The following is an 18,897-nucleotide window of genomic DNA, read 5'->3' on the forward strand; positions in this document are numbered from 1 at the left end:
CATAATTAGAAACTGCATAATTCTCGAATATTCTAATCTTGATTCTCTTGACCTTTAAACCTGCGCCACATAGGATTGCATAATATTCCATAGAATATTCTGCATCTTTTGAGTACTTACTGAATCTTTATATTCCAGCTCAGCAGGCGCGTGACAGCTAAATATAACAGTAACTGCTGTCAAATACTGATGTCACAGAGCATGCCGTGACATTCCATAGAACATCTTGATGCTGTACCTGTTCTGCATAAATCACAGCAAACAGTATTCTTCACTTCAATTCTCTGCTTCTCACATATCAGGATGCCAAAAAGACAGCTCATGATTTGTTCTATTACTGATGTACAATCAACATAATCTTTAGTTTCCCAAAATAAAGACTAAGATAAATAAGGAAACATAATAGAAACAGAATAGAAACTGTAGCAGCTACTGCTGTCAAACACTGATGTCATGACGTCGAGCATGACATCCAACTCACAGCATGTATTAGCTTACACAACCAGAACCTGCATAACCTTTAACACTACACACAACATGTCATGACCTTAGTCAAGACAACAGAATACACATGAATGTTTTACCACAAAATGCAGCCAATCAAAACATCTACAATCTCCCCCTTTGGCAAATTTTTGGCTAAAACATTCTGTCACCACAGCAGCACAAAAACAACTAGCAAACTACCAGTTATGCAGAATTGCTAAAGCACATCAAAACATCAGACCTGCTGAATAAGTTCCACAAGCTACATTATCACATACCATGAATAGAAATAACTTGTTCAATATGATCTGGGGTGACAATCTCTTCTCCCCCTGTTTGGCCATAAATGTTGCCAAAGCAACGTACAGCTCCCCCTTAAAAGTTACTCTGCATGACATGACCACGACACACAAAAAAAAACACCATCTGATAATCCTTAGATACCACTTCGCCACCAGCTTGATTAGGATACAATAAGTCACCCACAATAGGAGATCTATATTACAAGATGCACTCTTTCATAGATAGCTCATAACTTCTACCACAAGCTCCAAGAGGTGAGTAGAAAACACCTCCTTTTTGTCTTCAGCTTATTACTCTTCTGCCCAAAAGTAATTTGTCTAAGACTATCCTCAAGAATAATCAGCTGCCATATGTTGATTATCTTGATCCTTCGAACCCACTTCTGAGATGAACCAAATGTCAACACATTGTGTTTTAACATCTAGCTGTTGAATTCAGCTCCTTCTTCTGCCACTTGAAAGAACTTCCTCCCTTTACAGAACCAGAGTTCAATGCTCTCATAGACCTGATTGTGAAACCAAGTTTGAGTACGCAACCTCCATCCTGCAGTTATGCAGTTATGTCATCCAAGCTCACACTTTTATGAATCCCTGCTTCTTTTCCAACAACATCAGACACTCTGATGCATGAGTCATCAGAAGGACTAGTTAGAGACTAATCCTCTAGCTGTACCAAGGATGCCACTTCCTTGAGCAAAGCTATTTCCATGATGTCAAGAATACTGCCACTTGTTCTTGACTTCACAGTGTGCATTAGCCAATGCACTTCCTTACCTAGATCAGAAATAAACTGATCCAAGTAACCACCATCAAGATTATGATGTCTTCTTCTTCTTGTGCACTCCAAAACCGAACATGTTTCTTGCCAGGAAACCTTTTTCAGTGATCATATGCTTCTGCTGCCATCAAAGAGATAGATCTTAAAACAATTGCACTATCCTTCCTGTACATGGTCTTGAAGAAGAGATGTTCCAACATCTTTAAGAACATCAGTTATCTTGAACTTCCAAGGATAATCAATTAAATACTTGTACTTTGCACAAATAACAATTAATCTTAAATCCTTTCCCAGTTAGATTCGCCCTTAGGAAAGAGAGAGATGAATCTTTCCTTACAAATGTGTCACACAACAACCAGAACCCATGTGACACCGTTCAGTAGCCAACTAAACACAAGGCTGAATCAGACGTGGGGAGGTTAACCAAATCTCCCCCTCAAACAAACAATCATGGAAACTCCACACCGCTTATCCATGCATTGTACATAAAAGTCTCATTATACACCATCCCTACTAGAGGCAACTAACTCCATGAGTTATACCTATACATACTTCATACACCAGTTGAGGATACTATACTTACATAAACCATGGTTAACAGAGATACCATACAGCGGAAACCAACTAAAATTTATCCTCAATAAACCTCAGGCCTAAAACAATAACCTTTGCATCAGTCAGCTACACATCATTCATGATTAAGGGATAATATATGCCATATCTCAACAAGGTTTCTGGAACAGATTCACTTATGACATAACTCCTGAAAATACCTCAGATTCCACACAGTAATCTGACTCCCTTGAATCATCACACAATATTCAAAACCATATTTCACTATGCACGATACACAGTATTCAGTTTTCAACACTAACTGTTCTATGGTTAAGAAAACAATTCACACATCTGGTTCCTTTGATCAAAAGAACATACCAGATATAAGCTCATCTTGAATTTTCATAGAGGTCTTGAAAAGAAAACCTGAATGAATCCTTTCACTTGCACTGAGCTCTACTTCCAACTCCCATAAGCTTATGCCTGAAATAAACTGACATTTGGGATGGAAGGTTCAGTTGATTGTATTCTGACCAATCAACACAAAAAGCAGATGTCTCCTCTTCCAAATCAGGAGTAGGTTCCAAACAAATGTAATCACACTACATAAGTTTAGCACCAGAACATCTGTTCTTCAACTGGTAGCTGCATACCAGTATGCCATCAGTTCCTTCTTCTTGGAACACACAATTCTTGACAATCTTGAGGATTATCAAACAACTTTGCAGATGAACATGAGGAACACTGATCATATGAACCTCTTCAACCTCAATAACCATGCCTTTATGAGTGGACTTGAGAAAAAATCTCAAGTATCTTTGACACTTGTACTAAAGTTGAAAACAATCTGCTACAAATTCTGTTGAAAACCATATAACCCTAGAGATCTTCTTTCAAAGATAGGATTATGCATCAGATGCTATGCAGCAGAAAATAGCCATATATCAACAGAGATTACACAATGCTTACTCCCAGAACCAGTTGTAAGCATGACATCCAAGAATTGCAACTGAACAATCCAACAATATGCTTGCTTCTTCTTCAAGCAACACAACAAGACCTAACCAATATTCTGACCAGAAAGAAACAGATAAGCACAAAGAATACCTTATCATTAACTTCACTCCCGCATGAAGGTTTTGACAATCTTCTTCTCTGTACCTTGCTATATGCTGAATAAAACACCCCAAATTCTTCACTCCCGCATGAATCATTTGGATATCCTTGAAACCAGTAACACCATCTTCCCTTGCCAAGAGAATACACCTGTTTTGGTCAGTTTGGTCCAGTCTTCCACACATAGGTCCATCCTCCACTTCTAGGGACCATTCAATATGAACATGAATGTTCAAACAATCAACTACCTCCAACAACCAGAAAGTATCTCCCATGGATCTCATCCAGAAACAGACAGGATGCCTGCTCTGATACCAATTGAAATTCTGGTAAGACAGACCCCAGATGTCATATACGATGTTGAGACATCTGGTCTGTCATCAGCTTGGCTGAGGCAGTACATACAGATCCCTCAATTATTTATTACATCTAACATCCAGAAGTCTGGAAGTGTTGGGATCCCATATCAGTTCAGTTAACATTAACAAATCCGCTTAGCAGAGATTCTGTGTTAGCACAGTCATTAAATCACACACTGATGTCGTGCACGATGTTATGACATCCAAACTGAACTTACAAATAAACAATGCAGAAACATAAACAACACAACAGAATTGTTCACCCAGTTCGGTTCAATCAACCTACTCTGGGGGCATACCAAGCCAGGGATGAAGTCCACTATTAGCAGTATCAATTCAGAGCTAAACTCCCAGTTTACAACTCCTCACTTAATCACTACCCAATGACCCTTCTACCTAGGTTCTCCCTAGATATGGAATATCTCCATTCCACTCCCAATCATCGCAACGATGTCTAGCAGTCAACAACTCAGCCACTGCATCGACGGCTTAATCACCAACAACTTAAATATACATAATAGCGTAGTTCCAAGAACACAATTTTCACTCATTGCTTCACAGCTTCTGAGTGAATAAAACAAACCTCTTACCTACAGGCTTCGAGACACAAATCAGTGACCATCCCACAACCTGGGTGGTTCACTTAAACAACAAACCCTAATGACTACATTATGATCGTTAGGTTTACAAGGCTACAAAGATTCCTATATATAACCTGATCCTAGTTGGACTTGGGCTTAAAATCGCAGCACTCCATGCTGTTACAAATCAGCAGATTTCTTCTGCTACAAACAAGGTCTTCAATCATAAGTTTCCTAATTTATCTTCATAATTAGAAACTGCATAATTCTCGAATATTCTAATCTTGATTCTCTTGACCTTTAAACCTGCGCCACATAGGATTGCATAATATTCCATAGAATATTTTGCATCTTTTGAGTACTTACTGAATCTTTATATTCCAGCTCAGCAGGCGCGTGACAGCTAAATATAACAGTAACTGCTGTCAAATACTGATGTCACAGAGCATGCCGTGACATTCCATAGAACATCTTGATGCTGTACCTGTTCTGCATAAATCACAGCAAACAGTATTCTTCACTTCAATTCTCTGCTTCTCACATATCAGGATGCCAAAAAGACAGCCCATGATTTGTTCTATTACTGATGTACAATCAACATAATCTTTAGTTTCCCAAAATAAAGACTAAGATAAATAAGGAAACATAATAGAAACAGAATAGAAACTGTAGCAGCTACTGCTGTCAAACACTGATGTCATGACGTCGAGCATGACATCCAACTCACAGCATGTATTAGCTTACACAACCAGAACCTGCATAACCTTTAACACTACACACAACATGTCATGACCTTAGTCAAGACAACAGAATACACATGAATGTTTTACCACAAAATGCAGCCAATCAAAACATCTACGTGCTGGATCTTTCATGAACAAGTCTTTCCCTTCTGGCTATTCATTCAAGTACATTGAATTTTACTCCTTGATGTTTATGAAATTGTGATGTAGTTGTAGTTATGGATTAGTATAAAATTGCAGTTTACTGGTATTTTTAAACAATTGAACCCAGTGTGTGATTAATTGCAAAATTGTGCATAACTGAAAAGTTTTTCAAAAAAAACTACAGGTGAAGCAGAACGAAAAACAAAGAGACATGGATTTCTCGAAAAAGTTACATGTTGAAACTTTCCTCTTCACAAACTCTCATCTCTCTTGCTTCAAACAAAAATCATCACATAAATTTCTAAAAAAATCAAATCAAATCTCTTCTTCGTAGCAAACAAAATCAAAAGCAAAGCATGGATCCAAATAAAATGAAGGAGAACAAACGAGTATTGAATCGAAGTCAAGAATGAAGGTGGTCGTGAATCCGGATCAGCGGTGAGCGTCCATATCCAGCAACAGTAAGCTTGAATGTGGTGGTGACATTGCTTTTCTGGCGAGATATTTTTTCGGCTTCTCATTCTGTTACTGAGTTGTTGTTATTTTACTTCCCCTCTTTATTAATGGTTATTGTTGCATGTGTTGGTAATATTCTTGTGATGGTGTTGATGAACGAAAATGAGAATTGAATTGAAAGCTTAAAGATGGATGTTTTATGTTTAGTGATGGAGAAAAATGGTGGAAATATTGATGGTGAAGGTGATGTTCAGGGAGGATGAGTGAGATGGAGGTCTTAGTGTTGTGATGAATAAGGAGGTTTTGTCAATGTATGACTTCTTTTCTCATATATATATATATATATATATATATATATATATATATATATATATATATATATATATATATATATATATATATATATATATATATATATATATATATATGGAACCATGTTTGATAAGTAACTTAAAGTTCTTTTTTATCTTATAAAATTATAAAACTAGGAGAAATATGCCTAATACTTGGAGACACCAAAATTTCAAAGGTCAAAGACATGTTTTATTTTTGTTTTTGTGAAATGTATATTTACATCTTTGATATCATAATCTATTTGTCAAAATTATGAGTAAGTCACATAAATTTATAAAAGTTATAGCGTACTCCCTCTGACCATTATTATAAGCAAATATTCCCTTTTTAGATTCACTGAATAATGAATGTATCTGGTCTCTTATGTAGACCAGATACATTCATTACTCAATGAATCTGAAAAGAGAATATTTACTTATAATTCAGGCCGGAGGGAGTATATTGATTGTTTAGGATAATCACACTTGCATTAGGTGCTAAACTTAGCAGAAAGATTAAAAGGAGTCTAAGTAGGTTAAGAACACATCAATGCGGCCAAGTAAGTGTATATTTATACTAATTTATGCAACGACATTGCTATTTTGACACCAAATACTTACATTTTGACATCAAATACTTACATCATATATATTATTTATCGTATTTATACGGTGAACAGTATATTTTTATTAAAAAAATATTATTTTTAAAAAAATATTTATTTTTTATAAAAGAAATATTTATTTTTAAATTTTATTTTATAACACAAATATATGATTGTGTCATTAATCAACTTCACAATTGTATTAACCACAAAAATGTACGTCATTAACCAACTATTTTACTTATAATTTATTAATCACTTTCAATACTTCATTAACCAAAATACATACTATTAACCGTATTCTGACATTAAATTATAAATGTATTAACCAATTTTTATACTCTATTAACCAATTTTATTTTACTATTTAATATTTTTTTAATGTTTGAAAATTCATTAACCAAGTTATGAAGTGCATTAACCAACTTTATATAAACTATTAACCAAAATCTAAACGATATACATATTAACTTTTTTATATCAGAATATATATTAACCAAACTTAAAATTGCATTAACCAAATTTAAATATTTCATTAGGCAAAGTAATTTAAAGAAAAATATAAAGATATATCAAAATGTTAAAATAATGATAAAAATACTGTTCACGTATTTGTGAACGGTATATTAGATGTAGGTGTAAGTTTGTGGTGTCAAGATATCTTTAATCTTTAAGCAATTTCAATTTTGGAACACACCACCTGTAGGCCAGAAAGAAATACAAATGACTAAAATTCTTGATTTTTAGTTGGTGATAAAGAAAATATTTACACTCGCAATTTTTATCATAGAATTTCCAACTAATATTCATTAAAGTAGACCAATAATGTTAGAACTTAGGAATAAGAAGCTTTGACAAATAAAAAATGGTCAATTTGAGATTAGATGTTGATTGGGGTTGACTAAAGGTCCAATAAGTGAAAGCCCCATGTATGATTCAAGTTTATGTGAAGAAAAAATATGATTCAAATTCATTTTCACTTTTATATTATTTCATATTCTCTCACTGACAAGCGTTGGAGTGTTAACGGTTGGACAAGTGACTTCAAACATAAGAATGAGATGAATTGTATTATTCAAAATTTATGATTAATTTATAGTTTTTACTAGTACTTAAACCCGTGCGAGACACGGGTTAAATATTTTCTAAGTAAAAATAATATTTTAAAAACACTTACAATATTTGATTGAAAGACGATGTGTTAAATTAAGTGTTTTACTTTCTTATAATATTTGATCGGAAACATTGAATTAAGTATTTTATTCTCTTATAATATTTGATTCTTATAATTTTTTATTTATCATATTTATAAAAGTATTAACAATCCTTATTTATCTAATATTTATTATAATAATATCTATTTAAAATATAATACGTATTATGTTTTTTTATCAAAATGAAATAAATAATATTTATATAAATCAGTTAATAATGTAGTAAGAAACAATTTATCGTGTATATATATATATATATATATATATATATATATATATATATATATATATATATATATATATATATATATATATATATATATATATATAATATTTCACCTTTAAACAATAGTGAACGACAGAAAAATGAAAAATTGGAATCCATAGAGTCGTAAAATAAAATAATACATATGTACTGGAAATAATAAAATAAAAATAAATTAGACTATTAATTAAAATTAAATAGGTTAAATATCTTATAATTAAATGAGTAAATCAAATAGGTTATACTTAAAATGAGTAGATTAGATTAAGGAAGCATGCCATAAATGTAATGATGGGTTTAGGTTTTTGAATTTTTTTTAGGGTAATGCTAACGAGTGCCCCCGGGCACTGGTTAAGAGATTAAAAAAGTAAGTTAAGCATCATTTAATAAAGTAAAAAGATATGTTTTTACCTAAAATATATGTATTCAATGCATTGAAAACATAAATGTTTAACTTTTTTAAAGAATATTCTGTGTATTCAATACATTGAACCTTGAATATTTTCTTTATTTGGAATGCTTAACCAGTGCCCCTGGGGCACTCGTTAGCATGACCCTTTTTTTTAACCTTTGTTAAATTTTTAAGTGTTTAAGGTATGTTTAGTTTTAAAAAAAGAAAAATTAATATTTAGGATTGATACATCTGAGGTAAAATTTTTTGCATTTGTAACAAAAGAAATAAATATTTACTCATAATCATTTGTCCTTGTCATAAATATTTTGGTAACCTATTTGAGAAAATAAATATTTTGTCCTTGTCATAAATATTTTAGTAACCATTTTTTGTTATCATAATAGTAAATAATAGTATAATACAAAAAAATTAATATAGATTAAAAATAAATAATGCACATATTTAAAAAAATAAAATTAAATCAATATATTAAAACATAAAATTAAATTAATTTATATTAAACCTTATGATATCAATGACTTGATATTTATTAGTTATCCATAATTTTTTTTTATCACAGTTATCCATACTGTTTAAGTAATGAAAGATGGGTTAAATAATGATATTAATCTAATAAAATTGATTAAAAAAGAAAAAATATTCATTTTAAATAAGGGGTTTTTTATTTCAAAATAAATAAAAAAATAAAAATGGAAAAGATAACACTAAATATAATTTTGATACTTTTGACAATACTTAAAAATATTTAAATATAGTAAGTTCAATATAATTTTATTTCTCAATTTAAACTCACATAAGCAACATATAAATATATATTATAATTCAATTAAAAACATTCGAATATAAATTTTCTATATCAATCAATTTTTACAATCATCATATATTTTTTTAGGATTACGATGTCAACAACACAAAAGTAATTAAGGTTCATTATTTTGTATTTATATTTAATAAGAACATGAAATGAATTCAATAATAAATAGAAAGATCAAATCCAAAAATACTGAGAATTGGATTTAAAACTTTAAAAAATTTGGTTATCGTGTATTGATTTCCATGTGACCTTTCAGATCAAAAGGCATTGAGTAAGCGAGAAATTAAATTTGCATTGAAAAGTGATAAAAGTGACTATTGAAAAATGCAACAATATTCATTTATTCCTAATATTTATTTCAAAATAAATAATAAAATAGAGTTGGAAAAGTTAATACTTAAAATAATTTAGATAAACACAAACAAAAAAAATTTACTAATCATATCCTTCATCCGTCTCTGTTTACACAGAAAAATGGTAAACAAGTGCTAGTTTCCTTTTTAAAGGTTACTTTTGCGGAATCAACTAGAATATTCCAGGACTAATTGCTTTAATTTGTTTATTACGTGTATCTGGTTTGTATTAAATGCAACAGTGACTTTGAAAGTAAAAGTAAACACTGAAATTGAAGGCTTTAAAGTAAATAAAAGCAATTAAAAAGCAGTAAATGTGCACTAAAAATGAAATATAACGTAAAATGATTGCATAAATTACACTGGTACGCATACGTACATTCCAAAGTTGCACTCGTCACTCATTATTGCACAGAGATTTGAGTTTACTTGTGTTTTGTAGAAAATGCGGACCCTAAACTGTTCCTATGGAACTTGCTTAAATAGTAAAAAATAAAATAACTACTACTAACGGTCGACTGATTATCAGTCAACACGTGTCTTCGACATGCAAGATCTTCAACTGTGAGACCTCCACGCGTCCTGTGAAAACTGTAAGAACAAGCATACACTCACAAATGAGTTTTTGATTCATGGCAAACATCACAAGCAACCAAATACAAAAGCATAAATGAATGACTCAAGACAATGGAAGATTATAAAGCTCAAATCACTCAGAAAATGGTATTGCATCGGTTAGGTCGACCAAGCAAAGCCCTAGGTCGACTCAAAACCAGAGCAAACTCAGCAAAACTGACAAGGTCACTGTTAGGTCGACTTACCCACACTCCCAGGTCGACCTAAACTGAAGGGATTTACACATGTCACTGTTAGGTCGACCTACCCACACTCCTAGGTCGACCTAAACTGAAGAAAAGTCACAAAAATGCATTTCAACTGACTTTAGGTCGACATAAACCTTCAACAGGTCGACCTAACTGGAAACAACTGACTTTAGGTCGACCTAAACCTTCAACAGGTCAACCTAACTGACTTTAGGTCGACCTAAACCTTCAGCAGGTCAACCTAACAGATTTTAGGCCAACCTAACAGGTCAACCTAACTGGGACAATTTCAACTCTGCTTCTGTTAGGTCGACCTAAGCACTAAAGTAGGTCAACCTATTTGCTGAAAACTTCCCAAATTATGTGTTTTCTCTGCTCCAACATACCAGCAACTATATATATCATTCCATGTTAATTATTCATCAACACCAACAACTGAAAGATACACAAAGGCTTCTCATCTTCGTTCTTCATCATCTCCAACACAATTACACATAATCATTCTTGTGTTGAGGGTTAGTGATCGAGTTCGATAACGTCCATGGAACGGAATTGAAGATTCCTAGTGGGTGAAGATTTGTGGGGTTTTTGGTGAATAAAATCTGAGGGTTTTGTCCTCCAAGATAGGTGAATTTTGGGGGTTTTTATCAAGAAGGTTCATCAAGGATCCAGCTGAGTGTGAAGATTGAAGAACAAGTGTTCGAGCAATTCAAGACACTGCAGAAAGGGATCAAAGTGAAGCTCTTGGAAGACCTTAATCTGACTCAAGATTAAGGGGGAAGAAGATTCAAAGGATCGACAAATTTGGTTTATTGTTTATCGCTTTGTTATCTTCTTTGTATAAACTGCTTTCAACATTAATGGAAGATTTCCCAATTTCATTTTGGAATTGGGGGCAGACGTAGTCGTAGCGAGGACGATCGACGAACTGCCTAAACAAATATCGTGTTCTTATCGCTTTTATCTTTTCATTTACGTTCTGTTCATATTTGGTTATAATTGCAAATTGATCAACGATTCAAGTGTTAAAATTGTGAATTAAGAACTTGTATAAACGTCACAACTCATCACACATTGAATTACTATCAATTTGATCATTATCACCAAGTGTTTGTGTTTTTGCTTCTTTCACTATTACTGCATTGCAAACATCGTTCATCATATAAGAAGTTAATCGATTTTCATTAGAGCGACATATTGATTCTATAGGGTATTCTCTAATCGTTTATCTCAAGCTATTTAGTGGTTTTAACACATATACAATCGTTTCAATAGTGGTTCGGAATAGACGCGAGTCGATTCAGAACCGCTTTCGCTTAAAGTTCAATTAACTACAAAAAACTCTGAGAGATCTATTCACCCCCCCTCTAGATCCTTAGGCCAGCGTCTAACAAGTGGCATCAAGAGCTCTGGTTTATTCCGTGCTACGTGAAACACTTATTGGAAAGATGGCTTCCGGACCTAAAGGGGCTCACAATAGAGCTCCAGTTTTCAACGGTGAAAACTATGGCTATTGGAAGGATTGTATGTGTGTCCACATCAATGCAATTGATAGGAACATCTGGACAACTATTGTCAATGGTCCCTTTCAGATCACCATGACAAATGCAGCTGGTGCAGTTGTTCCAAAACCAGAAAATACTTGGGATGCCGAAGATGAAAAGAGATATGGATACGATTGGAAAGCGAGAAACATTCTAATCTCAGCTCTAGGAGTTGATGAATACTATCGCGTTTCCCATTGTAGATCCGCTAAAGCTATGTGGGACACATTGCAAGTTGCCCACGAGGGAACGGATGATGTCAAACTAGCTAGAATCAATACGCTAACTCAAGAATTCGAACTCTTCCACATGGAAGATGGTGAATCCATCGAAAACATGCAGAAGAGATTCGTTCACTTGAAAAATCGTTTAAATTCTCTTGATAGACCTGTTTCCAACGCAGTTGCTACTAACAAAATCTTAAGATGTTTGAACAGGGAATGGCAACCCAAGGTTACAGCAATAAAGGAAGCAAATGATCTAAACACCTTAGACATCACCACTCTCTTTGGTAAACTAGAAGAACATGAACAACATCTTAAATGCCTTGACATGCATGAGAAAAGGGCAAAGAAAGAGAAGAACATGGAGAAAGAGGTAGAGAAGAAGTCAATAGCTCTAAAAGCTTCAAGCTCCAAGACCTCAAGACAAGAGCTAGAGGATAGTGATACAAGTGATGATGAAGACTCCGATGATGAGGAAATGGAACTGTTTGTGCGAAGATACCACAAATACCTAAAGAAAAATGGAGCAAAACATTCTGACAAAGGTTTGATCAACTATAGAAAGCAATCAAACAAGTTCAAACAAGATGACAATAACAAAGGAAAAATCAAAGGTCCTTGCTTCAATTGTGGCAAAGTCGGTCACTACAAACCGGATTGTCCATACCTTGAGAAGGATAAAGAGAAGAACCAAAGCAAAGGTCACAACAAATCTAGAAGAGCCTACATAGCATGGGAAAGTGATTCATCTAGTGAAGACTCATCAAGCGATGAAGAAGAATTGGCAAACTTATGTCTTACGGCTCATCAACACAAGAAAAAGAAACGTGTAAGTCATCTTAAACCTGAACTTGTAGATAAGGTATCTCATGCTCAATTAAAATTAGCCTTTGAAGAACTACATAGAGATGCAATTGAAGCTTTTAAACTTTTGGCCTTAAATAAGAAATTTTTTTCATATCTTGAATCAAAAGTTGAGAAGACCGAAAAGGACATGGAAGCTTTGAAACAATCTATGCTAGATATTCAAAAGGATAAAATTGAGGAAGATCCTACATCATGGTTTGGTTGTGAGACATGTCATATTTGGCAAAAAGAAGTGAGAGACCTAAAGGCCAAATTAGATAAGGCTCTACAACCAAAAATGACGTTTGCGGTTGATCCGAATAAGTTCAAAAGATCGTATACTCCTTTATATAGTAAATACACTTTTGTACCAAAAGTATCAACTAGCAAAACAGCATATTCTCATCATATTACCTGTCACTATTGTTGCAAAAAGGGACATACCATTGAAAAATGCAAATTTAGGAGGATTTTAGTTCCTAAAGGAGTATTTCAATGGTTGCCTAAATGCAACAGTTTATGTACTCACCACCCAGGACCCAATGAAGATTGGGGACCTTCCACTATAAATTAATTTTGCAGGAAAAGTGTCTTGACATTGCCGAAAGGTTGTGGTTCCTTGATAGCGGATGTTCAAGACACATGACGGGAGACATATCACTCTTTGTTGAAGTTCCACGCAAAGAAAAAGGGGTATGTCACCTATGGAGACAACAATCGGGGAGCTATACTTGGTAAAAGAAGTGTAGGTAACCCGTCTACCACAACTGTAACTGATGTGTTACTAAGTAGAAGGTCTTAAACATAATCTCCTAAGTATTAGTCAATTGTGCGACAAAGACTTCAAAGTAACTTTTACAAATTTTGGCTGCACAATAGAACATATTAAGAAAAGAGATAGATCATGTTTAATGGCACATGGGTAAACCACATTTATATGCTAAAACTTGGAAGAAGGCATATTTTTTTACTCTCAATCTAGTAAGGCATATAGGCATATAGGTTCTATCAATTCAGTTACTACTTATTGTTGAAGAGTCAGTTCATGTGTTCTTTTTGATGAATCTTATGCAAAATGTGTCGAGAAAGGTATATCTTTTGATAGTGCAGGCCCATCCACTGAAGAAATTGTCAAAGATAAGGAAGACGAAAGTGAAAGTGTTGCAAAGGAAGATGCTAAGAAAGAGAAAGATGAGTCTCATGATAGTGTTGAAAAAGAAAGCATCTCAAACAATGAAGAACTTCCTAAGGCCTGGACAAATGTAAAAGATCATCCAATCGACAACATAATAGGGGACATCTCAAAGGGCGTGACAACACGCTCCAAGATAAGTAACTTTTGTCATCATTTTGCTTTTGTTTCACAAGTTGAACCGAAAAACGTGAAGGACGCATTACTTGATTAGCATTGGCTAATGGCCATGCAAGAAGAATTAAACCAATTTAAACGGAATGATGTTTGGGACTTTGTCTCTCATTCGGGAGATCATCAAGTAATCGGTACTAGATGGGTTTTTCGTAACAAACTTGATGAAAACGGAGTTATCACTAGAAACAAAGCTAGATTAGTTGCTCAAGGTTACAATCAATAGGAAGGTATTGATTATGAAGATACATACGCTCCTGTAGCACGTCTCGAAGCTATTCGCCTCTTACTTGCCTATGCTTGTTCAAAAGACTTCAAACTATTCCAAATGGATGATATTATATTTGGGTCGACTAATGCAAAACTTGTCAAAGAATTTTCTAAGCTTATGCAGAGTGAATTTGAGATGAGTCTCATGGAGCTGCTCAAAAGATTTGGAATGAGTGAAGCGAAGGAGATTGACACACCTATGGCAACAAATACTAACCTAGACAAAGATGAGAAAGATATCACTCTTGTCCAAAGGAATCTCACTTAAAAGCTGTCAAAAGAATTCTGCGATATCTACGTGGAACTCCTACATATGGCCTATGGTATCCGAAGGGAATTGAGTGTTATTTGGTAGGATTCTCCGACTCAGATTTTACTGGCTGCAAATCCGATAGAAAGAGCACCAGTGGAACATGTCATCTATTCTCAAATTCATTGATAAGTTGGCATAGCAAGAAACAAGTATCAGTTGCATTATCTATTGCTGAGGCAGAATATGTAGCTGTCGGAAGCTGCTGTGCGCAGATATTATGGCTCAAGCAACAACTTCTTGACTTTGGTATTAAGCTTGATCGTATACCTATCATGTGCGACAACACAAGTGCCTTAAACTTGAAGAGCAAGAAGCAACTAGCTGACATCTTCACCAAACCTCTTGCAACGGAGCAGTTCTTCAACATTCATAGGGAATTAGGGATATTAGATATCTCTAATTTGAGCTAAATGCGTTTGTTTTCTTAATTTTATTCCTTTACTTTATATATATTGATTATGCTCAAGCTAACATCTCTCTCAGTATGAAGGTAGTTCATCATCACATCAAGTATCATTCCACATTGACTAGAGGAATATACTTCATTCTACGAAATGATGACGAGATACCTATAATAGAGAAAGTGGTAACATGTTTGTTGTTCACTTCCAAAAATATCATTGATGCTATAATATGCTATCAATTAACATGTTTATAGTGACTTCTTATATGCTTCTCCACCTATCTCATTTACATGTATATGTTGTTCATCATTACTCATAACATATCATGTTTGGACATAAAAATAGTAGAATAAGCATACATCTAACATGTTTGGGCAAACGTTAGCGAGCATTGCATTAGTTCATTTCATTGCATTGCATCTCATTTCTGTCATGTTATTATGTCTTTTATTACTTGAACTTAAGCTTGGTTTGTACCTTTAAATATGTTTGGATATTATGCTCTATTTCTTTACTATTGTGTTATGTAAGACATTGTTTTGTTTAGATTATTTTGTTATTCTCTTCTACTATTCCCTGGTTTCTTTTGATGTTGTCAAAGGGGGAGATGAGTTGAGAGTACGGGGGAGCTTAGTACGGGGGAGCTTACGCATACAAGACCGGGGGAGCTTTCGTCATTTAATCAAATGTTTGCCATCATCAAAAAGGGGGAGTTTGTAAGAACAAGCATACACTCACAAATGAGTTTTTGATTCATGGCAAACATCACAAGCAACCAAATACAAAAGCATAAATGAATGACTCAAGACAATGGAAGATTATAAAGCTCAAATCACTCAGAAAATGGTATTGCATCTGTTAGGTCGACCAAGCAAAGCCCTAGGTCGACTCAAAACCAGAGCAAACTCAGCAAAACTGACAAGGTCACTGTTAGGTCGACCTACCCACACTCCCAGGTCGACCTAAACTGAAGGGATTTACACATGTCACTGTTAGGTCGACCTACCCACACTCCTAGGTCGACTTAAACTGAAGAAAAGTCACAAAAATGCATTTCAACTGACTTTAGGTCGACCTAAACCTTCAACAGGTCGACCTAACTGGAAACAACTGACTTTAGGTCGACCTAAACCTTCAACAGGTCAACCTAACTGACTTTAGGTCGACCTAAACCTTCAGCAGGTCAACCTAACAGATTTTAGGCCAACCTAACAGGTCAACCTAACTGGGACAATTTCAACTCTGCTTCTGTTAGGTCGACCTAAGCACTAAAGTAGGTCAACCTATTTGCTGAAAACTTCCCAAATTATGTGTTTTCTCTGCTCCAACATACCAGCAACTATATATATCATTCCATGTTAATTATTCATCAACACCAACAACTGAAAGATACACAAAGGCTTCTCATCTTCGTTCTTCATCATCTCCAACACAATTACACATAATCATTCTTGTGTTGAGGGTTAGTGATCGAGTTCGATAACGTCCATGGAACGGAATTGAAGATTCCTAGTGGGTGAAGATTTGTGGGGTTTTTGGTGAATAAAATCTGAGGGTTTTGTCCTCCAAGATAGGTGAATTTTGGGGGTTTTTATCAAGAAGGTTCATCAAGGATCCAGCTGAGTGTGAAGATTGAAGAACAAGTGTTCGAGCAATTCAAGACACTGCAGAAAGGGATCAAAGTGAAGCTCTTGGAAGACCTTAATCTGACTCAAGATTAAGGGGGAAGAAGATTCAAAGGATTGACAAATTTGGTTTATTGTTTATCGCTTTGTTATCTTCTTTGTATAAACTGCTTTCAACATTAATGGAAGATTTCCCAATTTCATTTTGGAATTGGGGGCAGACGTAGTCGTAGCGAGGACGATCGACGAACTGCCTAAACAAATATCGTGTTCTTATCGCTTTTATCTTTTCATTTACGTTCTGTTCATATTTGGTTATAATTGCAAATTGATCAACGATTCAAGTGTTAAAATTGTGAATTAAGAACTTGTATAAACGTCACAACTCATCACACATTGAATTACTATCAATTTGATCATTATCACCAAGTGTTTGTGTTTTTGCTTCTTTCACTATTACTGCATTGCAAACATCGTTCATCATATAAGAAGTTAATCGATTTTCATTAGAGCGACATATTGATTCTATAGGGTATTCTCTTATCGTTTATCTCAAGCTATTTAGTGGTTTTAACACATATACAATCGTTTCAATAGTGGTTCGGAATAGACGTGAGTCGATTCAGAACCGCTTTCGCTTAAAGTTCAATTAACTACGAAAAACTCTGAGAGATCTATTCACCCCCCCTCTAGATCCTTAGGCCAGCGTCTAACAAAAATTGCCAGAAAACTGCTTGAAACTGCCTCTTAACTTCTGATGCCTTCCGACTTCAGGGTTATACTTAAACAAAACGTCTAAGTTTTTCCTGTTTGTTCTAGTCGAACATGCATATTGACTAATTCTAGTCGAACCTTGGCAATGATGATTTATAGATAGTCGAACGTCAGCTTTGACTAAACAAGACCTTTTAGTCAGACTTTTCTCTTTAGATTCTTTAATAATCTCACCTGTTTTAGAGATTATTTACCATTATTTAATAAGTCGAAATCCTAGGGTAACAAATTGCCCCCCAAGCGACTTCTTTCGTCTGACTTCAGGAAAGAGAAAAATGGCGTTTCAGTTCTTTCTTAGGTTTCGACTTTTGTTCTCTTATGACGCCATGATTACTTTGCGCATCCCTAGGTACTAATTATTACCTAAATATTAGGTAGTGGGTTATAACTGCTCCCCACTTTCTAAAAACCAGTTTCCAAAGCGTTTCTTTGACATGACCTTTGATTTCTACAACTTCTTTTTGCACGATTTCTGCTGACGTCACTACCAGCTTATATATATGTGCAGGTTCCTTCTCCTTTTTCTTTCTTTCTTCTCGTTTCCTTCTCTTCTCAAACGTTTCAGAAAGAAACACCCCTCTTTTCTAACCTTTAACCATTTTCTTCTTCTCCTTCCATACACAACAATGGCTGCTGCAACCACCAACACTACCGTTTACGCTACAGGTGCTAACCCTTTAGGGTTTATTATGTCTCGTGAAGAAGAAGAACAAGGGTTGGATTTTGTTCCTCAACCCAACCTCACAGAAGCCAAAGCCATTATTTGGCAAAACCAAATGTTAATCCCTTTTCAGATTACTGATAGATTAATGGCTTTCTCAGGGCCATTACCAGATCACCGTTATCATCCAGAACAAACCACTGGTTTCTTTCCTTGCTTCCAAACCACTATGCCTGTAGCTTTCGACAAACCACGTCCCCTCGACTTGAAGTTTATGGACCCTTCACTTAGGGTGTTTCGTTCGACTCCAGCTCCTGGCAACAAAGAGTATTTGGCTTGGCTTAACAAAGTTCAAGCGAAAAAACAACAAAGATGGGAGGAATTGGGCATCTTCGACGCCATACAACTATCCAGAACTGGTCATAGGGTTTGTCCTCCAATGTTACTTGCTTCGATATTTTTTTGGGAAGGTTCGACTAACACCTTCCACTTTCCTTGTGGAATGATGACTCCCACTCTCTTCGACGT

The sequence above is a fragment of the Vicia villosa genome, unplaced genomic scaffold, assembly GCF_029867415.1.
Source record: "Vicia villosa cultivar HV-30 ecotype Madison, WI unplaced genomic scaffold, Vvil1.0 ctg.000505F_1_1, whole genome shotgun sequence".
NCBI lineage: Eukaryota > Viridiplantae > Streptophyta > Magnoliopsida > Fabales > Fabaceae > Vicia > Vicia villosa.